Raw genomic sequence first — 26,671 nt, 5'->3', positions numbered from 1 at the left:
ACGATATATTGGATCACTATATGATGTATAACGTTACATACTATTACGTTACTACGTATAACGTTATGTACTATTACGTTATAACGTATAACGTTATATTAGATCACTATATGACGTAAAACGTTATATACTATTACGTTACAACGTATAACGTTATGTACTGTTACGTTATTACGTATAATATTATCACTATTTGATGTATAAGGATGTAATAGGATCACTATTTGATGTATAAGGTTATATACTATTACGTTGCAACGTATAACGTTATGTACAATTACGTTATAACGTATAACGTTATACCAGATCACTATATGACGTAAAACGTTATATGCTATTACGTTACAACGTATAACGATATGTACTATTACGTTATTACGTATAATATTAACACTATTTGATGTATAAGGATGTAATAGGATCACTATTTGATGTATAAGGTTATATACTATTACGTTACAACGTATAACGTTATGTAGTATTACGTTATAACGTATAACGTTACATACTATTACGTTACATCGAATATCGTTATATTGGATCACTATATGACGTAAAACGTTATATACTATTACGTTACAACGTATAACGTTATCCTCTATTACGTTATAACGTATAACGCTATATTAGAATCACTATATGTCGTATAACGTTAAATACTATTACGTAATAACGTATAACGCCATGTACTATTACGTTATAACGTATAACGTTATATTGGATCACTATATGATGTGTAACATTATATACCATTACGTTACAACGTATAACGTTATGCACTAATACGTTACAACGTATTACGTTATGTACTATTACGTTATAACGTATAACGTTATATTGGATCACTATATGTTGTTTAACGTTACATGCTATTACGTTACATCGAATAACGTTATATTGCATCACTATATGACGTAAAACGTTATATACTATTACGTTACAATGTATAACGTTAGGTACTATTACGTTATAACGTATAACGCTATATTGGGATCACAATATGACGTATAACGTTAAATGCTATTACGTTACAACGTATGACGTTATGTATTATTACGTTACAACGTATAACGTTATGTACTATTACGTTATAACGTATAACGTTACGTACTATTACGTTATAACGTATAACGATATATTGGTTCACTATATGATGTATAAGGTTATATACTATTACGTTACAACGTATAACGTTATGTAGTATTACGTTATAACGTATAACGTTATGTACTATTACGTTATAACGTATAACGTTACGTACTATTACGTTATAACGTATAACGATATATTGGTTCACTATATGATGTATAAGGTTATATACTATGACGTTACAACGTATAACGTTATGTAGTATTACGTTATAACGTGTAACGTTATGTACTATTACGTTATAACGTATAACGTTATGTACTATTACGTTATAACGTATAACGTTATGTACTATTACGTTATAACGTATAACGTTATATTGGATCGCTATATGATGTGTAACGTTATATAATATTACGTTACAACGTGAAACGTAATGTACTATTATGTTAAAACCTATAACGTTATATTGGATGACTATATGATGTTTAACGTTACATACTATTACGTTACAACGTATAACGTTATGTACTATTACGTTGTAACGTATAACGTTATATTAGATCACTATATGACGTAAAACGTTATATACTATTACGTTACAACGTATTACGTTATGTACTATTACGTTATTACATATAATATTATCACTATTTGATGTATAAGGATGTAATAGGATCACTATTTGATGTATAACGTTACATACTATTACGTTACATCGAATAACGTTATATTGGATCACTATATGACTTAAAACGTTATATACTATCACGTTACAACGTATAACGTTATGTACTATTACGTTATAACGTATAACGTTATATTAGATCACTATATGACGTAAAACGTTATATACTATTACGTTACAACGTATAACGTTATGTATTATTACGATATAACGTATAACGTTAGATACTATTACGTTACATCGAATAACGCTATATTGGATCACTATATGACGTAAAACGTTATATACTATTACGTTACAACGTATAACGTTAGGTACTATTACGTTATAACGTATAACGTTATATTGGATCACTATATGTTGTTTAACGTTACATACTATTACGTTACATCGAATAACGTTATATTGCATCACTATATGACGTAAAACGTTATATACTATTACGTTACAACGTATAACGTTAGGTACTATTACGTTATAACGTATAACGCTATATTGGGAAAACTATATGACGTATAACGTTAAATACTATTACGTTACAACGTATGACGTTATGTATTATTACGTTACAACGTATAACGTTATGTACTATTACGTTATTACATATAATATTATCACTATTTGATGTATAAGGATGTAATAGGATCACTATTTGATGTATAACGTTACATACTATTACGTTACATCGAATAACGTTATATTGGATCACTATATGATTTAAAACGTTATATACTATGACGTTACAACGTATTAAGTTATGTACTATTACGATATAACGTATAACGTTATATTGGATCACTATATGTTGTTTAACGTTACATACTATTACGTTACATCGAATAACGTTATATTGCATCACTATATGACGTAAAACGTTATATACTATTACGTTACAACGTATAACGTTAGGTACTATTACGTTATAACGTATAACGCTATATTGGGATAACTATATGACGTATAACGTTAAATACTATTACGTTACAACGTATGACGTTATGTATTATTACGTTACAACGTATAACGTTATGTACTATTACGTTATAACGTATAACGTTACGTACTATTACGTTATAACGTATAACGATATATTGGTTCACTATATGATGTATAAGGTTATATACTATTACGTTACAACGTATAACGTTATATTAGATCACTATATGACGTAAAACGTTATATACTATTACGTTACAACGTATAACGTTATGTACTATTACGTTATTACGTATAATATTATCACTATTTGATGTATAAGGATGTAATAGGATCACTATTTGATGTATAACGTTACATACTATTACGTTACAACGTATAACGTTATGTACTATTACGTTATAACGTATAACGTTATATTAGATCACTATATGACGTAAAACGTTATATACTATTACGTTACAACGTATAACGTTATGTACTATTACGTTATTACGTATAATATTATCACTATTTGATGTACAAGGATGTAATAGGATCACTATTTGATGTATAAGGTTATATACTATTACGTTGCAACGTATAACGTTATGTACAATTACGTTATAACGTATAACGTTATACCAGATCACTATATGACGTAAAACGTTATATACTATTACGTTACAACGTATAACGATATGTACTATTACGTTATTACGTATAATATTAACACTATTTGATGTATAAGGATGTAATAGGATCACTATTTGATGTATAAGGTTATATACTATTACGTTACAACGTATAACGTTATGTAGTATTACGTTATAACGTATAACGTTACATACTATTACGTTACATCGAATATCGTTATATTGGATCACTATATGACGTAAAACGTTATATACTATTACGTTACAACGTATAACGTTATCCTCTATTACGTTATAACGTATAACGCTATATTAGAATCACTATATGTCGTATAACGTTAAATACTATTACGTAATAACGTATAACGCCATGTACTATTACGTTATAACGTATAACGTTATATTGGATCACTATATGATGTGTAACATTATATACCATTACGTTACAACGTATAACGTTATGCACTAATACGTTACAACGTATTACGTTATGTACTATTACGTTATAACGTATAACGTTATATTGGATCACTATATGTTGTTTAACGTTACATGCTATTACGTTACATCGTATAACGTTATATTGCATCACTATATGACGTAAAACGTTATATACTATTACGTTACAATGTATAACGTTAGGTACTATTACGTTATAACGTATAACGCTATATTGGGATCACAATATGACGTATAACGTTAAATGCTATTACGTTACAACGTATGACGTTATGTATTATTACGTTACAACGTATAACGTTATGTACTATTACGTTATAACGTATAACGTTACGTACTATTACGTTATAACGTATAACGATATATTGGTTCACTATATGATGTATAAGGTTATATACTATTACGTTACAACGTATAACGTTATGTAGTATTACGTTATAACGTATAACGTTATGTACTATTACGTTATAACGTATAACGTTACGTACTATTACGTTATAACGTATAACGATATATTGGTTCACTATATGATGTATAAGGTTATATACTATGACGTTACAACGTATAACGTTATGTAGTATTACGTTATAACGTGTAACGTTATGTACTATTACGTTATAACGTATAACGTTATGTACTATTACGTTATAACGTATAACGTTATGTACTATTACGTTATAACGTATAACGTTATATTGGATCGCTATATGATGTGTAACGTTATATAATATTACGTTACAACGTGAAACGTAATGTACTATTATGTTAAAACCTATAACGTTATATTGGATGACTATATGATGTTTAACGTTACATACTATTACGTTACAACGTATAACGTTATGTACTATTACGTTGTAACGTATAACGTTATATTAGATCACTATATGACGTAAAACGTTATATACTATTACGTTACAACGTATTACGTTATGTACTATTACGTTATTACATATAATATTATCACTATTTGATGTATAAGGATGTAATAGGATCACTATTTGATGTATAACGTTACATACTATTACGTTACATCGAATAACGTTATATTGGATCACTATATGACTTAAAACGTTATATACTATCACGTTACAACGTATAACGTTATGTACTATTACGTTATAACGTATAACGTTATATTAGATCACTATATGACGTAAAACGTTATATACTATTACGTTACAACGTATAACGTTATGTATTATTACGATATAACGTATAACGTTAGATACTATTACGTTACATCGAATAACGCTATATTGGATCACTATATGACGTAAAACGTTATATACTATTACGTTACAACGTATAACGTTAGGTACTATTACGTTATAACGTATAACGTTATATTGGATCACTATATGTTGTTTAACGTTACATACTATTACGTTACATCGAATAACGTTATATTGCATCACTATATGACGTAAAACGTTATATACTATTACGTTACAACGTATAACGTTAGGTACTATTACGTTATAACGTATAACGCTATATTGGGAAAACTATATGACGTATAACGTTAAATACTATTACGTTACAACGTATGACGTTATGTATTATTACGTTACAACGTATAACGTTATGTACTATTACGTTATTACATATAATATTATCACTATTTGATGTATAAGGATGTAATAGGATCACTATTTGATGTATAACGTTACATACTATTACGTTACGTCGAATAACGTTATATTGGATCACTATATGATTTAAAACGTTATATACTATGACGTTACAACGTATTAAGTTATGTACTATTACGATATAACGTATAACGTTATATTGGATCACTATATGTTGTTTAACGTTACATACTATTACGTTACATCGAATAACGTTATATTGCATCACTATATGACGTAAAACGTTATATACTATTACGTTACAACGTATAACGTTAGGTACTATTACGTTATAACGTATAACGCTATATTGGGATAACTATATGACGTATAACGTTAAATACTATTACGTTACAACGTATGACGTTATGTATTATTACGTTACAACGTATAACGTTATGTACTATTACGTTATAACGTATAACGTTACGTACTATTACGTTATAACGTATAACGATATATTGGTTCACTATATGATGTATAAGGTTATATACTATTACGTTACAACGTATAACGTTATGTAGTATTACGTTATAACGTGTAACGTTATGTACTATTACGTTATAACGTATAACGTTATATTGGATCACTATGTGGTGTTTAACTTTACATACTATTACGTTACATCGAATAACGTTATATTGCATCACTATATGACGTAAAACGTTATATACTATTACGTTACAACGTATAACGTTAGGTACTATTACGTTATAACGTATAACGCTATATTGGGATAACTATATGACGTATAACGTTAAATACTATTACGTTACAACGTATGACGTTATGTATTATTACGTTACAACGTATAACGTTAAATACTATTACGTTATAATGTATAACGTTATGTACTATTACTTTATAACGTATAACGTTATATTGGATCACTATATGATGTATAACGTTATATATTATTACGTTACAACGTATAACGTTAAATACTATTACGTTATAATGTATAACGCTATGTACTATTAAGTTATAACGTATAACGTTATATTGGATCACTATACGAATTGTAACGTTAAATACTATTACGTAATAACGTATAACGTTATGTACTATTACGTTATAACGTATAACGTTATGTACTATTACGTTATAACGTATAACGTTATATTAGATCACCATATGACGTAAAACGAACATACTATGCCGTTACAACGTATAACGTTATGTACTATTACGTTATAACGTATAACGTTATATTGGATCACTATATGATGTATATCGTTATGTACTATTACATAATAACGAGTAACGTTATATTGGATCACTATATGATGTATATCGATATGTACTATTACGTTATAATGTATAACGTTTTATTGGATCACTATATGATGTGTAACGTTAAATACTATTACGTTACAACGTGAAACGTTATGTACTATTATGTTGGAAAGTATAACGTTATATTGGATCACTATATGATGTATAACGTTACATACTATTATGTTACAACGTATAACGTTATGTACTATTACGTTATTACGTATAATATTATCACTATTTGATGTATAAGGATGAAATAGGATCACTATTTGATGTATAAGGTTATATACTATTACGTTGCAACGTATAACGTTATGTACAATTACGTTATAACGTATAACGTTATATTAGATCACTATATGACGTAAAACGTTATATACTATTACGTTACAACGTATAACGTTATGTACTATTACGTTATTACGTATAATATTAACACTATTTGATGTATAAGGATGTAATAGGATCACTATTTGATGTATAAGGTTATATACTATTACGTTACAACGTATAACGTTATGTAGTATTACGTTATAACGTATAACGTTACATACTATTACGTTACATCGAATATCGTTATATTGGATCACTATATGACGTAAAACGTTATATACTATTACGTTACAACGTATAACGTTATCCTCTATTACGTTATAACGTATAACGCTATATTAGAATCACTATATGTCGTATAACGTTAAATACTATTACGTAATAACGTATAACGCTATGTACTATTACGTTATAACGTATAACGTTATATTGGATCACTGTATGATGTGTAACATTATATACCATTACGTTACAACGTATAACGTTATGTACTAATACGTTACAACGTATTACGTTATGTACTATTACGTTACAACGTATAACGTTATGTACTATTACATTATTACGTATAATATTACATTGGATTACTATTTGATGTATAACGTTACATACTATTACGTTACAACGTATAACGTTATGTATTTTTACGTTACAACGTATTACGTTATGTACTATTACGTTACAACGTATAACGTTATGTACTATTACGTTATTACGTATAATATTACATTGGATTACTGTTTGATGTATAACGTTACATACTATTACGTTACAACGTATAACGTTAGGTACTATTACGTTATAACGTATAACGCTATATTGGGATCACAATATGACGTATAACGTTAAATGCTATTACGTTACAACGTATGACGTTATGTATTATTACGTTACAACGTATAACGTTATGTACTATTACGTTATAACGTATAACGTTACGTACTATTACGTTATAACGTATAACGATATATTGGTTCACTATATGATGTATAAGGTTATATACTATTACGTTACAACGTATAACGTTATGTTGTATTACGTTATAACGTGTAACGTTATGTACTATTACGTTATAACGTATAACGTTATGTACTATTACGTTATAACGTATAACGCTATATTGGGATCACTATATGACGTATAACGTTAAATACTATTACGTTACAACGTATGACGTTATGTATTATTACGTTACAACGTATAACGTTAGATACTATTACGTTACATCGAATAACGCTATATTGGATCACTATATGACGTAAAACGTTATATATTATTACGTTACAACGTATGACGTTATGTATTATTACGTTACAACGTATAACGTTATGTACTATTACGTTATAACGTATAACGTTACGTACTATTACGTTATAACGTATAACGATATATTGGTTCACTATATGATGTATAAGGTTATATACTATTACGTTACAACGTATAACGTTATGTACTATTACGTTGTAACGTATAACGTTATATTAGATCACTATATGACGTAAAACGTTATATATTATTACGTTACAACGTATGACGTTATGTATTATTACGTTACAACGTATAACGTTATGTACTATTACGTTATAACGTATAACGTTACGTACTATTACGTTACATCGAATAACGTTATATTGGATCACTATATGACTTAAAACGTTATATACTATGACGTTACAACGTATAACGTTATGTACTATTACGTTATAACGTATAACGTTATATTAGATCACTGTATGACGTAAAACGTTATATACTATTACGTTACAACGTATAACATTAGGTACTATTACGTTATAACGTATAACGCTATATTGGGATCACTATATGACGTATAACGTTAAATACTATTACATTACAACGTATAACGTTATGTACTATTACGTTATAACGTATAACGTTACGTACTATTACGTTATAACGTATAACGATATATTGGTTCACTATATGATGTATAAGGTTATATACTATTACGTTACAACGTATAACGTTATGTAGTATTACGTTATAACGTATAACGTTATGTACTATTACGTTATTACGTATAACGCTATATTAGGATCACCATATGACGTATAACGTTAAATACTATTACGTAATAACGTATAACGCTATGTACTGTTACTTTATAACGTATAACGTTATATTGGTTCACTATATGATGTATAAGGTTATATACTATTACGTTACAACGTATAACGTTATGTAGTATTACGTTATAACGTATAACGTTATGTACTATTACGTTATAACGTATAACGTTATATTGGATCACTATATGGTGTTTAACGTTACATACTATTACGTTACATCGAATAACGTTATATTGCATCACTATATAACGTAAAACGTTATATACTATTACGTTACAACGTATAACGTTATGTACTATTACGTTATTACGTATAACGCTATATTAGGATCACCATATGACGTATAACGTTAAATACTATTACGTAATAACGTATAACGCTATGTACTGTTACTTTATAACGTATAACGTTATATTGGATCACTATATGATGTATAACGTTACATACTATTACGTTACAACGTATTACGTTATGTACTATTACGTTATAACGTATAACGCTATGTACTATTACTTTATAACGTGTAACGTTATATTGGATCACTATATGATGTATAACGTTATATACTATTACGTTACAACGTATAACGTTATGTACTATTACGTTATAATGTATAACGTTTTATTGGATCACTATATGATGTGTAACGTTAAATACTATTACGTTACAACGTGAAACGTTATGTACTATTATGTTGGAAAGTATAACGTTATATTGGATCACTATATGATGTATAACGTTACATACTATTACGTTACAACGTATAACGTTATGTACTATTACGTTATAACGTATAATGTTATATTAGATCACTATATGACGTAAAACGTTATATACTATTACGATACAACGTATAACGTTATGTACTATTACGTTATTACGTATAATATTATCACTATTTGATGTATAAGGATGTAATAGGATCACTATTTGATGTATAAGGTTATATACTATTACGTTGCAACGTATAACGTTATGTACAATTACGTTATAACGTATAACGTTATATTAGATCACTATATGACGTAACACGTTATATACTATTACGTTACAACGTATAACGTTATGTACTATTACGTTATTACGTATAATATTAACACTATTTGATGTATAAGGATGTAATAGGATCACTATTTGATGTATAAGGTTATATACTATTACGTTACAACGTATAACGTTATGTAGTATTACGTTATAACGTATAACGTTACATACTATTACGTTACATCGAATATCGTTATATTGGATCACTATATGACGTAAAACGTTATATACTATTACGTTACAACGTATAACGTTATCCTCTATTACGTTATAACGTATAACGCTATATTAGAATCACTATATGTCGTATAACGTTAAATACTATTACGTAATAACGTATAACGCTATGTACTATTACGTTATAACGTATAACGTTATATTGGATCACTATATGATGTGTAACATTATATACCATTACGTTACAACGTATAACGTTATGTACTAATACGTTACAACGTATAACGTTATGTACTATTACGTTATTACGTATAATATTACATTGGATTACTATTTGATGTATAACGTTACATACTATTACGTTACAACGTATAACGTCAGGTACTATTACGTTATAACGTATAACGCTATATTGGGATCACAATATGACGTATAACGTTAAATGCTATTACGTTACAACGTATGACGTTATGTATTATTACGTTACAACGTATAACGTTATGTACTATTACGTTATAACGTACAACGTTACGTACTATTACGTTATAACGTATAACGATATATTGGTTCACTATATGATGTATAAGGTTATATACTATTACGTTACAACGTATAACGTTATGTAGTATTACGTTATAACGTATAACGTTATGTACTATTACGTTATAACGTATAACGTTACGTACTATTACGTTATAACGTATAACGATATATTGGATCACTATATGATGTATAACGTTACATACTATTACGTTACAACGTATAACGTTATGTACTATTACGTTATAACGTATAACGCTATATTAGAATCACTATATGTCGTATAACGTTAAATACTATTACGTAATAACGTATAACGCTATGTACTATTACGTTATAACGTATAACGTTATATTGGATCACTATATGATGTGTAACATTATATACCATTACGTTACAACGTATAACGTTATGTACTAATACGTTACAACGTATAACGTTATGTACTATTACGTTATTACGTATAATATTACATTGGATTACTATTTGATGTATAACGTTACATACTATTACGTTACAACGTATAACGTCAGGTACTATTACGTTATAACGTATAACGCTATATTGGGATCACAATATGACGTATAACGTTAAATGCTATTACGTTACAACGTATGACGTTATGTATTATTACGTTACAACGTATAACGTTATGTACTATTACGTTATAACGTATAACGTTACGTACTATTACGTTATAACGTATAACGATATATTGGTTCACTATATGATGTATAAGGTTATATACTATTACGTTACAACGTATAACGTTATGTAGTATTACGTTATAACGTATAACGTTATGTACTATTACGTTATAACGTATAACGTTACGTACTATTACGTTATAACGTATAACGATATATTGGATCACTATATGATGTATAACGTTACATACTATTACGTTACAACGTATAACGTTATGTACTATTACGTTATTACGTATAATATTACATTGGATTACTATTTGATGTATAACGTTACATACTATTACGTTACAACGTATAACGTTATGTATTTTTACGTTACAACGTATTACGTTATGTACTATTACGTTACAACGTATAACGTTATGTACTATTACGTTATTAAGTATAATATTACATTGGATTACTATTTGATGTATAACGTTACATACTATTACGTTACAACGTATTACGTCAGGTACTATTACGTTATAACGTATAACGCTATATTGGGATCACAATATGACGTATAACGTTAAATGCTATTACGTTACAACGTATGACGTTATGTATTATTACGTTACAACGTATAACGTTAGATACTATTACGTTACATCGAATAACGCTATATTGGATCACTATATGACGTAAAACGTTATATATTATTACGTTACAACGTATGACGTTATGTATTATTACGTTACAACGTATAACGTTATGTACTATTACGTTATAACGTATAACGTTACGTACTATTACGTTATAACGTATAACGATATATTGGTTCACTATATGATGTATAAGGTTATATACTATTACGTTACAACGTATAACGTTATGTACTATTACGTTGTAACGTATAACGTTATATTAGATCACTATATGACGTAAAACGTTATATATTATTACGTTACAACGTATGACGTTATGTATTATTACGTTACAACGTATAACGCTATGTACTATTACGTTATAACGTATAACGTTACGTACTATTACGTTACATCGAATAACGTTATATTGGATCACTATATGACTTAAAACGTTATATACTATGACGTTACAACGTATAACGTTATGTACTATTACGTTATAACGTATAACGTTATATTAGATCACTGTATGACGTAAAACGTTATATACTATTACGTTACAACGTATAACATTAGGTACTATTACGTTATAACGTATAACGCTATATTGGGATCACTATATGACGTATAACGTTAAATACTATTACATTACAACGTATGACGTTATGTATTATTACGTTACAACGTATAACGTTATGTACTATTACGTTATAACGTATAACGTTACGTACTATTACGTTATAACGTATAACGATATATTGGTTCACTATATGATGTATAAGGTTATATACTATTACGTTACAACGTATAACGTTATGTAGTATTACGTTATAACGTGTAACGTTATGTACTATTACGTTATACCATATAACGTTATATTGGATCACTATATGGTGTTTAACGTTACATACTATTACGTTACATCGAATAACGTTATATTGCATCACTATATGACGTAAAACGTTATATACTATTACGTTACAACGTATAACGTTAGGTAATATTACGTTATAACGTATAACGCTATATTGGGATAACTATAAGACGTATAACGTTAAATACTATTACGTTACAACGTATGACGTTATGTATAATTACGTTACAACGTATAACGTTAAATACTATTACGTTACAACGTATGACGTTATGTATTATTACGTTACAACGTATAACGTTATGTACTATTACGTTATAACGTATAACGTTTCGTACTATTACGTTATAACGTATAACGATATATTGGTTCACTATATGATGTATAAGGTTATATACTATTACGGTACAACGTATAACGTTATGTACTATTACGTTATAACGTATAACGTTACGTACTATTACTTTATAACGTATAACGTTATATTGGATCACTATATGATGTGTAACATTATATACCATTACGTTACAACGTATAACGTTATGTACTACTACGTTACAACGTATTACGTTATGTACTATTACGTTACAACGTATAACGTTATGTACTATTACGTTACTACGTAAAATATTACATTGGATTACTATTTGATGTATAACGTTACATACTATTACGTTACAACGTATAACGTTATGTATTTTTACGTTACAACGTATTACGTTATGTACTATTACGTTACAACGTATAACGTTATGTACTATTACGTTATTACGTATAATATTACATTGGATTACTATTTGATGTATAACGTTACATACTATTACGTTACAACGCATAACGTTAGGTACTATTACGTTATAACGTATAACGCTATATTGGGATCACAATATGACGTATAACGTTAAATGCTATTACGTTACAACGTATGACGTTATGTATTATTACGTTACAACGTATAACGTTATGTACTATTACGTTATAACGTCCAACGTTACGTACTATTACGTTATAACGTATAACGATATATTGGTTCACTATATGATGTATAAGGTTATATACTATTACGTTACAACGTATAACGTTATGTAGTATTACGTTATAACGTATAACGTTATGTACTATTACGTTATAACGTATAACGTTACGTACTATTACGTTATAACGTATAACGATATATTGGATCACTATATGATGTATAACGTTACATACTATTACGTTACAACGTATAACGTTATGTACTATTACGTTATAACGTATAACGCTATATTAGAATCACTATATGTCGTATAACGTTAAATACTATTACGTAATAACGTATAACGCTATGTACTATTACGTTATAACGTATAACGTTATATTGGATCACTATATGATGTGTAACATTATATACCATTACGTTACAACGTATAACGTTATGTACTAATACGTTACAACGTATAACGTTATGTACTATTACGTTATTACGTATAATATTACGTTGGATTACTATTTGATGTATAACGTTACATACTATTACGTTACAACGTATAACGTCAGGTACTATTACGTTATAACGTATAACGCTATATTGGGATCACAATATGACGTATAACGTTAAATGCTATTACGTTACAACGTATGACGTTATGTATTATTACGTTACAACGTATAACGTTATGTACTATTACGTTATAACGTATAACGTTACGTACTATTACGTTATAACGTATAACGATATATTGGTTCACTATATGATGTATAAGGTTATATACTATTACGTTACAACGTATAACGTTATGTAGTATTACGTTATAACGTATAACGTTATGTACTATTACGTTATAACGTATAACGTTACGTACTATTACGTTATAACGTATAACGATATATTGGATCACTATATGATGTATAACGTTACATACTATTACGTTACAACGTATAACGTTATGTACTATTACGTTATTACGTATAATATTACATTGGATTACTATTTGATGTATAACGTTACATACTATTACGTTACAACGTATAACGTTATGTATTTTTACGTTACAACGTATTACGTTATGTACTATTACGTTACAACGTATAACGTTATGTACTATTACGTTATTAAGTATAATATTACATTGGATTACTATTTGATGTATAACGTTACATACTATTACGTTACAACGTATTACGTCAGGTACTATTACGTTATAACGTATAACGCTATATTGGGATCACAATATGACGTATAACGTTAAATGCTATTACGTTACAACGTATGACGTTATGTATTATTACGTTACAACGTATAACGTTATGTACTATTACGTTATAACGTATAACGTTACGTACTATTACGTTATAACGTATAACGATATATTGGTTCACTATATGATGTATAAGGTTATATACTATTACGTTACAACGTATAACGTTATGTAGTATTACGTTATAACGTATAACGTTATGTACTATTACGATATAACGTATAACGTTACGTACTATTACGTTATAACGTATAACGATATATTGGATCACTATATGATGTATAACGTTACATACTATTACGTTACAACGTATAACGTTATGTACTATTACGTTATAACGTATAACGTTATATTAGATCACTATATGACGTAAAACGTTAAATGCTATTACGTTACAACGTATGACGTTATGTATTATTACGTTACAACGTATAACGTTATGTACTATTACGATATAACGTATAACGTTACGTACTATTACGTTATAACGTATAACGATATATTGGATCACTATATGATGTATAACGTTACATACTATTACGTTACAACGTATAACGTTATGTACTATTACGTTACAACGTATAACGTTATGTACTATTACGTTATTACGTATAATATTATCACTATTTGATGTATAAGGATGTAATAGGATCACTATTTGATGTATAAGGTTATATACTATTACGTTGCAACGTATAACGTTATGTACAATTACGTTATAACGTATAACGTTATACCAGATCACTATATGACGTAAAACGTTATATACTATTACGTTACAACGTATAACGATATGTACTATTACGTTATTACGTATAATATTAACACTATTTGATGTATAAGGATGTAATAGGATCACTATTTGATGTATAAGGTTATATACTATTACGTTACAACGTATAACGTTATGTAGTATTACGTTATAACGTATAACGTTACATACTATTGCGTTACATCGAATATCGTTATATTGGATCACTATATGACGTAAAACGTTATATACTATTACGTTACAACGTATAACGTTATCCTCTATTACGTTATAACGTATAACGCTATATTAGAATCACTATATGTCGTATAACGTTAAATACTATTACGTAATAACGTATAACGCTATGTACTATTACGTTATAACGTATAACGTTATATTGGATCACTATATGATGTGTAACATTATATACCATTACGTTACAACGTATAACGTTATGTACTAATACGTTACAACGTATAACGTTATGTACTATTACGTTATTACGTATAATATTACATTGGATTACTATTTGATGTATAACGTTACATACTATTACGTTACAACGTATAACGTCAGGTACTATTACGTTATAACGTATAACGCTATATTGGGATCACAATATGACGTATAACGTTAAATGCTATTACGTTACAACGTATGACGTTATGTATTATTACGTTACAACGTATAACGTTATGTACTATTACGTTATAACGTATAACGTTACGTACTATTACGTTATAACGTATAACGATATATTGGTTCACTATATGATGTATAAGGTTATATACTATTACGTTACAACGTATAACGTTATGTAGTATTACGTTATAACGTATAACGTTATGTACTATTACGTTATAACGTATAACGTTACGTACTATTACGTTATAACGTATAACGATATATTGGATCACTATATGATGTATAACGTTACATACTATTACGTTACAACGTATAACGTTATGTACTATTACGTTATAACGTATTACGCTATATTAGAATCACTATATGTCGTATAACGTTAAATACTATTACGTAATAACGTATAACGCTATGTACTATTACGTTATAACGTATAACGTTATATTGGATCACTATATGATGTGTAACATTATATACCATTACGTTACAACGTATAACGTTATGTACTAATACGTTACAACGTATAACGTTATGTACTATTACGTTATTACGTATAATATTACATTGGATTACTATTTGATGTATAACGTTACATACTATTACGTTACAACGTATAACGTCAGGTACTATTACGTTATAACGTATAACGCTATATTGGGATCACAATATGACGTATAACGTTAAATGCTATTACGTTACAACGTATGACGTTATGTATTATTACGTTACAACGTATAACGTTATGTACTATTACGTTATAACGTATAACGTTACGTACTATTACGTTATAACGTATAACGATATATTGGTTCACTATATGATGTATAAGGTTATATACTATTACGTTACAACGTATAACGTTATGTAGTATTACGTTATAACGTATAACGTTATGTACTATTACGTTATAACGTATAACGTTACGTACTATTACGTTATAACGTATAACGATATATTGGATCACTATATGATGTATAACGTTACATACTATTACGTTACAACGTATAACGTTATGTACTATTACGTTATTACGTATAATATTACATTGGATTACTATTTGATGTATAACGTTACATACTATTACGTTACAACGTATAACGTTATGTATTTTTACGTTACAACGTATTACGTTATGTACTATTACGTTACAACGTATAACGTTATGTACTATTACGTTATTACGTATAATATTACATTGGATTACTATTTGATGTATAACGTTACATACTATTACGTTACAACGTATAACGTCAGGTACTATTACGTTATAACGTATAACGCTATATTGGGATCACAATATGACGTATAACGTTAAATGCTATTACGTTACAACGTATGACGTTATGTATTATTACGTTACAACGTATAACGTTATGTACTATTACGTTATAACGTATAACGTTACGTACTATTACGTTATAACGTATAACGATATATTGGTTCACTATATGATGTATAAGGTTATATACTATTACGTTACAACGTATAACGTTATGTAGTATTACGTTATAACGTATAACGTTATGTACTATTACGTTATAACGTATAACGTTACGTACTATTACGTTATAACGTATAACGATATATTGGATCACTATATGATGTATAACGTTACATACTATTATGTTACAACGTACAACGTTATGTACTATTACGTTATAACGTATAACGTTATATTAGATCACTATATGACGTAAAACGTTATATACTATTACGTTACAACGTATAACGTTATGTACTATTACGTTATTACGTATAATATTATCACTATTTGATGTATAAGGATGTAATAGGATCACTATTTGATGTATAAGGTTATATACTATTACGTTGCAACGTATAACGTTATGTACAATTACGTTATAACGTATAACGTTATACCAGATCACTATATGACGTAAAACGTTATATACTGTTACGTTACAACGTATAACGATATGTACTATTACGTTATTACGTATAATATTAACACTATTTAATGTATAAGGATGTAATAGGATCACTATTTGATGTATAAGGTTATATACTATTACGTTACAACGTATAACGTTATGTAGTATTACGTTATAACGTATAACGTTACATACTATTACGTTACATCGAATATCGTTATATTGGATCACTATATGACGTAAAACGTTATATACTATTACGTTACAACGTATAACGTTATCCTCTATTACGTTATAACGTATAACGCTATATTAGAATCACTATATGTCGTATAACGTTAAATACTATTACGTAATAACGTATAACGCCATGTACTATTACGTTATAACGTATAACGTTATATTGGATCACTATATGATGTGTAACATTATATACCATTACGTTACAACGTATAACGTTATGCACTAATACGTTACAACGTATTACGTTATGTACTATTACGTTATAACGTATAACGTTATATTGGATCACTATATGTTGTTGAACGTTACATGCTATTACGTTACATCGAATAACGTTATATTGCATCACTATATGACGTAAAACGTTATATACTATTACGTTACAATGTATAACGTTAGGTACTATTACGTTATAACGTATAACGCTATATTGGGATCACAATATGACGTATAACGTTAAATGCTATTACGTTACAACGTATGACGTTATGTATTATTACGTTACAACGTATAACGTTATGTACTATTACGTTATAACGTATAACGTTACGTACTATTACGTTATAACGTATAACGATATATTGGTTCACTATATGATGTATAAGGTTATATACTATTACGTTACAACGTATAACGTTATGTAGTATTACGTTATAACGTATAACGTTATGTACTATTACGTTATAACGTATAACGTTACGTACTATTACGTTATAACGTATAACGATATATTGGTTCACTATATGATGTATAAGGTTATATACTATGACGTTACAACGTATAACGTTATGTAGTATTACGTTATAACGTGTAACGTTATGTACTATTACGTTATAACGTATAACGTTATGTACTATTACGTTATAACGTATAACGTTATGTACTATTACGTTATAACGTATAACGTTATATTGGATCGCTATATGATGTGTAACGTTATATAATATTACGTTACAACGTGAAACGTAATGTACTATTATGTTAAAACCTATAACGTTATATTGGATGACTATATGATGTTTAACGTTACATACTATTACGTTACAACGTATAACGTTATGTACTATTACGTTGTAACGTATAACGTTATATTAGATCACTATATGACGTAAAACGTTATATACTATTACGTTACAACGTATTACGTTATGTACTATTACGTTATTACATATAATATTATCACTATTTGATGTATAAGGATGTAATAGGATCACTATTTGATGTATAACGTTACATACTATTACGTTACATCGAATAACGTTATATTGGATCACTATATGACTTAAAACGTTATATACTATCACGTTACAACGTATAACGTTATGTACTATTACGTTATAACGTATAACGTTATATTAGATCACTATATGACGTAAAACGTTATATACTATTACGTTACAACGTATAACGTTATGTATTATTACGATATAACGTATAACGTTAGATACTATTACGTTACATCGAATAACGCTATATTGGATCACTATATGACGTAAAACGTTATATACTATTACGTTACAACGTATAACGTTAGGTACTATTACGTTATAACGTATAACGTTATATTGGATCACTATATGTTGTTTAACGTTACATACTATTACGTTACATCGAATAACGTTATATTGCATCACTATATGACGTAAAACGTTATATACTATTACGTTACAACGTATAACGTTAGGTACTATTACGTTATAACGTATAACGCTATATTGGGAAAACTATATGACGTATAACGTTAAATACTATTACGTTACAACGTATGACGTTATGTATTATTACGTTACAACGTATAACGTTATGTACTATTACGTTATTACATATAATATTATCACTATTTGATGTATAAGGGTGTAATAGGATCACTATTTGATGTATAACGTTACATACTATTACGTTACATCGAATAACGTTATATTGGATCACTATATGATTTAAAACGTTATATACTATGACGTTACAACGTATTAAGTTATGTACTATTACGATATAACGTATAACGTTATATTGGATCACTATATGTTGTTTAACGTTACATACTATTACGTTACATCGAATAACGTTATATTGCATCACTATATGACGTAAAACGTTATATACTATTACGTTACAACGTATAACGTTAGGTACTATTACGTTATAACGTATAACGCTATATTGGGATAACTATATGATGTATAACGTTAAATACTATTACGTTACAACGTATGACGTTATGTATTATTACGTTACAACGTATAACGTTATGTACTATTACGTTATAACGTATAACGTTACGTACTATTACGTTATAACGTATAACGATATATTGGTTCACTATATGATGTATAAGGTTATATACTATTACGTTACAACGTATAACGTTATGTAGTATTACGTTATAACGTGTAACGTTATGTACTATTACGATATAACGTATAACGTTATATTGGATCACTATATGTTGTTTAACGTTACATACTATTACGTTACATCGAATAACGTTATATTGCATCACTATATGACGTAAAACGTTATATACTATTACGTTACAACGTATAACGTTAGGTACTATTACGTTATAACGTATAACGCTATATTGGGATAACTATATGACGTATAACGTTAAATACTATTACGTTACAACGTATGACGTTATGTATTATTACGTTACAACGTATAACGTTATGTACTATTACGTTATAACGTATAACGTTACGTACTATTACGTTATAACGTATAACGATATATTGGTTCACTATATGATGTATAAGGTTATATACTATTACGTTACAACGTATAACGTTATGTAGTATTACGTTATAACGTGTAACGTTATGTACTATTACGTTATAACGTATAACGTTATATTGGATCACTATGTGGTGTTTAACTTTACATACTATTACGTTACATCGAATAACGTTATATTGCATCACTATATGACGTAAAACGTTATATACTATTACGTTACAACGTATAACGTTAGGTACTATTACGTTATAACGTATAACGCTATATTGGGATAACTATATGACGTATAACGTTAAATACTATTACGTTACAACGTATGACGTTATGTATTATTACGTTACAACGTATAACGTTAAATACTATTACGTAATAACGTATAACGCTATGTACTATTACTTTATAACGTATAACGTTATATTGGATCACTATATGATGTATAACGTTATATACTATTACGTTACAACGTATAACGTTATGTACTATTACGTTATAATGTATAACGTTATGTACTATTAAGTTATAACGTATAACGTTATATTGGATCACTATACGAATTGTAACGTTAAATACTATTATGTAATAACGTATAACGTTATGTACTATTACGTTATAACGTATAACGTTATGTACTATTACGTTATAACGTATAACGTTATATTAGATCACCATATGACGTAAAACGAACATACTATGCCGTTACAACGAATAACGTTATGTACTATTACGTTATAACGTATAACGTTATATTGGATCACTATATGATGTATATCGTTATGTACTATTACATAATAACGAGTAACGTTATATTGGATCACTATATGATGTATATCGATATGTACTATTACGTTATAATGTATAACGTTTTATTGGATCACTATATGATGTGTAACGTTAAATACTATTACGTTACAACGTGAAACGTTATGTACTATTATGTTGGAAAGTATAACGTTATATTGGATCACTATATGATGTATAACGTTACATACTATTACGTTACAACGTATAACGTTATGTACTATTACGTTATTACGTATAATATTATCACTATTTGATGTATAAGGATGAAATAGGATCACTATTTGATGTATAAGGTTATATACTATTACGTTGCAACGTATAACGTTATGTACAATTACGTTATAACGTATAACGTTATATTAGATCACTATATGACGTAAAACGTTATACACTATTACGTTACAACGTATAACGTTATGTACTATTACGTTATTACGTATAATATTAACACTATTTGATGTATAAGGATGTAATAGGATCACTATTTGATGTATAAGGTTATATACTATTACGTTACAACGTATAACGTTATGTAGTATTACGTTATAACGTATAACGTTACATACTATTACGTTACATCGAATATCGTTATATTGGATCACTATATGACGTAAAACGTTATATACTATTACGTTACAACGTATAACGTTATCCTCTATTACGTTATAACGTATAACGCTATATTAGAATCACTATATGTCGTATAACGTTAAATACTATTACGTAATAACGTATAACGCTATGTACTATTACGTTATAACGTATAACGTTATATTGGATCACTGTATGATGTGTAACATTATATACCATTACGTTACAACGTATAACGTTATGTACTAATACGTTACAACGTATTACGTTATGTACTATTACGTTACAACGTATAACGTTATGTACTATTACATTATTACGTATAATATTACATTGGATTACTATTTGATGTATAACGTTACATACTATTACGTTACAACGTATAACGTTATGTATTTTTACGTTACAACGTATTACGTTATGTACTATTACGTTACAACGTATAACGTTATGTACTATTACGTTATTACGTATAATATTACATTGGATTACTGTTTGATGTATAACGTTACATACTATTACGTTACAACGTATAACGTTAGGTACTATTACGTTATAACGTATAACGCTATATTGGGATCACAATATGACGTATAACGTTAAATGCCATTACGTTACAACGTATGACGTTATGTATTATTACGTTACAACGTATGACGTTATGTACTATTACGTTATAACGTATAACGTTACGTACTATTACGTTATAACGTATAACGATATATTGGTTCACTATATGATGTATAAGGTTATATACTATTACGTTACAACGTATAACGTTATGTTGTATTACGTTATAACGTGTAACGTTATGTACTATTACGTTATAACGTATAACGTTATGTACTATTACGTTATAACGTATAACGCTATATTGGGATCACTATATGACGTATAACGTTAAATACTATTACGTTACAACGTATGACGTTATGTATTATTACGTTACAACGTATAACGTTAGATACTATTACGTTACATCGAATAACGCTATATTGGATCACTATATGACGTAAAACGTTATATACTATTACGTTACAACGTATGACGTTATGTATTATTACGTTACAACGTATAACGTTATGTACTATTACGTTATAACGTATAACGTTACGTACTATTACGTTATAACGTATAACGATATATTGGTTCACTATATGATGTATAAGGTTCTATACTATTACGTTACAACGTATAACGTTATGTACTATTACGTTGTAACGTATAACGTTATATTAGATCATTATATGACGTAAAACGTTATATACTCTTACGTTACAACGTATCACGTTATGTACTATTACGTTATTACATATAATATTATCACTATTTGATGTATAAGGATGTAATAGGATCACTATTTGATGTATAACGTTACATACTATTACGTTACATCGAATAACGTTATATTGGATCACTATATGACTTAAAACGTTATATACTATGACGCTACAACGTATAACGTTATGTACTATTACGTTATAACGTATAACGTTATATTAGATCACTATATGACGTAAAACGTTATATACTATTACGTTACAACGTATAACATTAGGTACTATTACGTTATAACGTATAACGCTATATTGGGATCACTATATGACGTATAACGTTAAATACTATTACATTACAACGTATGACGTTATGTATTATTACGTTACAACGTATAACGTTATGTACTATTACGTTATAACGTATAACGTTACGTACTATTACGTTATAACGTATAACGATATATTGGTTCACTATATGATGTATAAGGTTATATACTATTACGTTACAACGTATAACGTTATGTAGTATTACGTTATAACGTGTAACGTTATGTACTATTACGTTATACCATATAACGTTATATTGGATCACTATATGGTGTTTAACGTTACATACTATTACGTTACATCGAATAACGTTATATTGCATCACTATATGACGTAAAACGTTATATACTATTACGTTACAACGTATAACGTTAGGTAATATTACGTTATAACGTATAACGCTATATTGGGATAACTATATGACGTATAACGTTAAATACTATTACGTTACAACGTATGACGTTATGTATAATTACGTTACAACGTATAACGTTAAATACTATTACGTTACAACGTATGACGTTATGTATTATTACGTTACAACGTATAACGTTATGTACTATTACGTTATAACGTATAACGTTTCGTACTATTACGTTATAACGTATAACGATATATTGGTTCACTATATGATGTATAAGGTTATATACTATTACGGTACAACGTACAACGTTATGTACTATTACGTTATAACGTATAACGTTATATTAGATCACTATATGACGTAAAACGTTATATACTATTACGTTACAACGTATAACGTTATGTACTATTACGTTATTACGTATAATATTATCACTATTTGATGTATAAGGATGTAATAGGATCACTATTTGATGTATAAGGTTATATACTATTACGTTGCAACGTATAACGTTATGTACAATTACGTTATAACGTATAACGTTATACCAGATCACTATATGACGTAAAACGTTATATACTATTACGTTACAACGTATAACGATATGTACTATTACGTTATTACGTATAATATTAACACTATTTAATGTATAAGGATGTAATAGGATCACTATTTGATGTATAAGGTTATATACTATTACGTTACAACGTATAACGTTATGTAGTATTACGTTATAACGTATAACGTTACATACTATTACGTTACATCGAATATCGTTATATTGGATCACTATATGACGTAAAACGTTATATACTATTACGTTACAACGTATAACGTTATCCTCTATTACGTTATAACGTATAACGCTATATTAGAATCACTATATGTCGTATAACGTTAAATACTATTACGTAATAACGTATAACGCCATGTACTATTACGTTATAACGTATAACGTTATATTGGATCACTATATGATGTGTAACATTATATACCATTACGTTACAACGTATAACGTTATGCACTAATACGTTACAACGTATTACGTTATGTACTATTACGTTATAACGTATAACGTTATATTGGATCACTATATGTTGTTTAACGTTACATGCTATTACGTTACATCGAATAACGTTATATTGCATCACTATATGACGTAAAACGTTATATACTATTACGTTACAATGTATAACGTTAGGTACTATTACGTTATAACGTATAACGCTATATTGGGATCACAATATGACGTATAACGTTAAATGCTATTACGTTACAACGTATGACGTTATGTATTATTACGTTACAACGTATAACGTTATGTACTATTACGTTATAACGTATAACGTTACGTACTATTACGTTATAACGTATAACGATATATTGGTTCACTATATGGTGTATAAGGTTATATACTATTACGTTACAACGTATAACGTTATGTAGTATTACGTTATAACGTATAACGTTATGTACTATTACGTTATAACGTATAACGTTACGTACTATTACGTTATAACGTATAACGATATATTGGTTCACTATATGATGTATAAGGTTATATACTATGACGTTACAACGTATAACGTTATGTAGTATTACGTTATAACGTGTAACGTTATGTACTATTACGTTATAACGTATAACGTTATGTACTATTACGTTATAACGTATAACGTTATGTACTATTACGTTATAACGTATAACGTTATATTGGATCGCTATATGATGTGTAACGTTATATAATA

Source organism: Bombus terrestris, chromosome 5 (genome assembly GCF_910591885.1).
Source record: "Bombus terrestris chromosome 5, iyBomTerr1.2, whole genome shotgun sequence".
Lineage (NCBI taxonomy): Eukaryota > Metazoa > Arthropoda > Insecta > Hymenoptera > Apidae > Bombus > Bombus terrestris.
Note: the sequence above shows the minus strand (reverse complement) of the source record.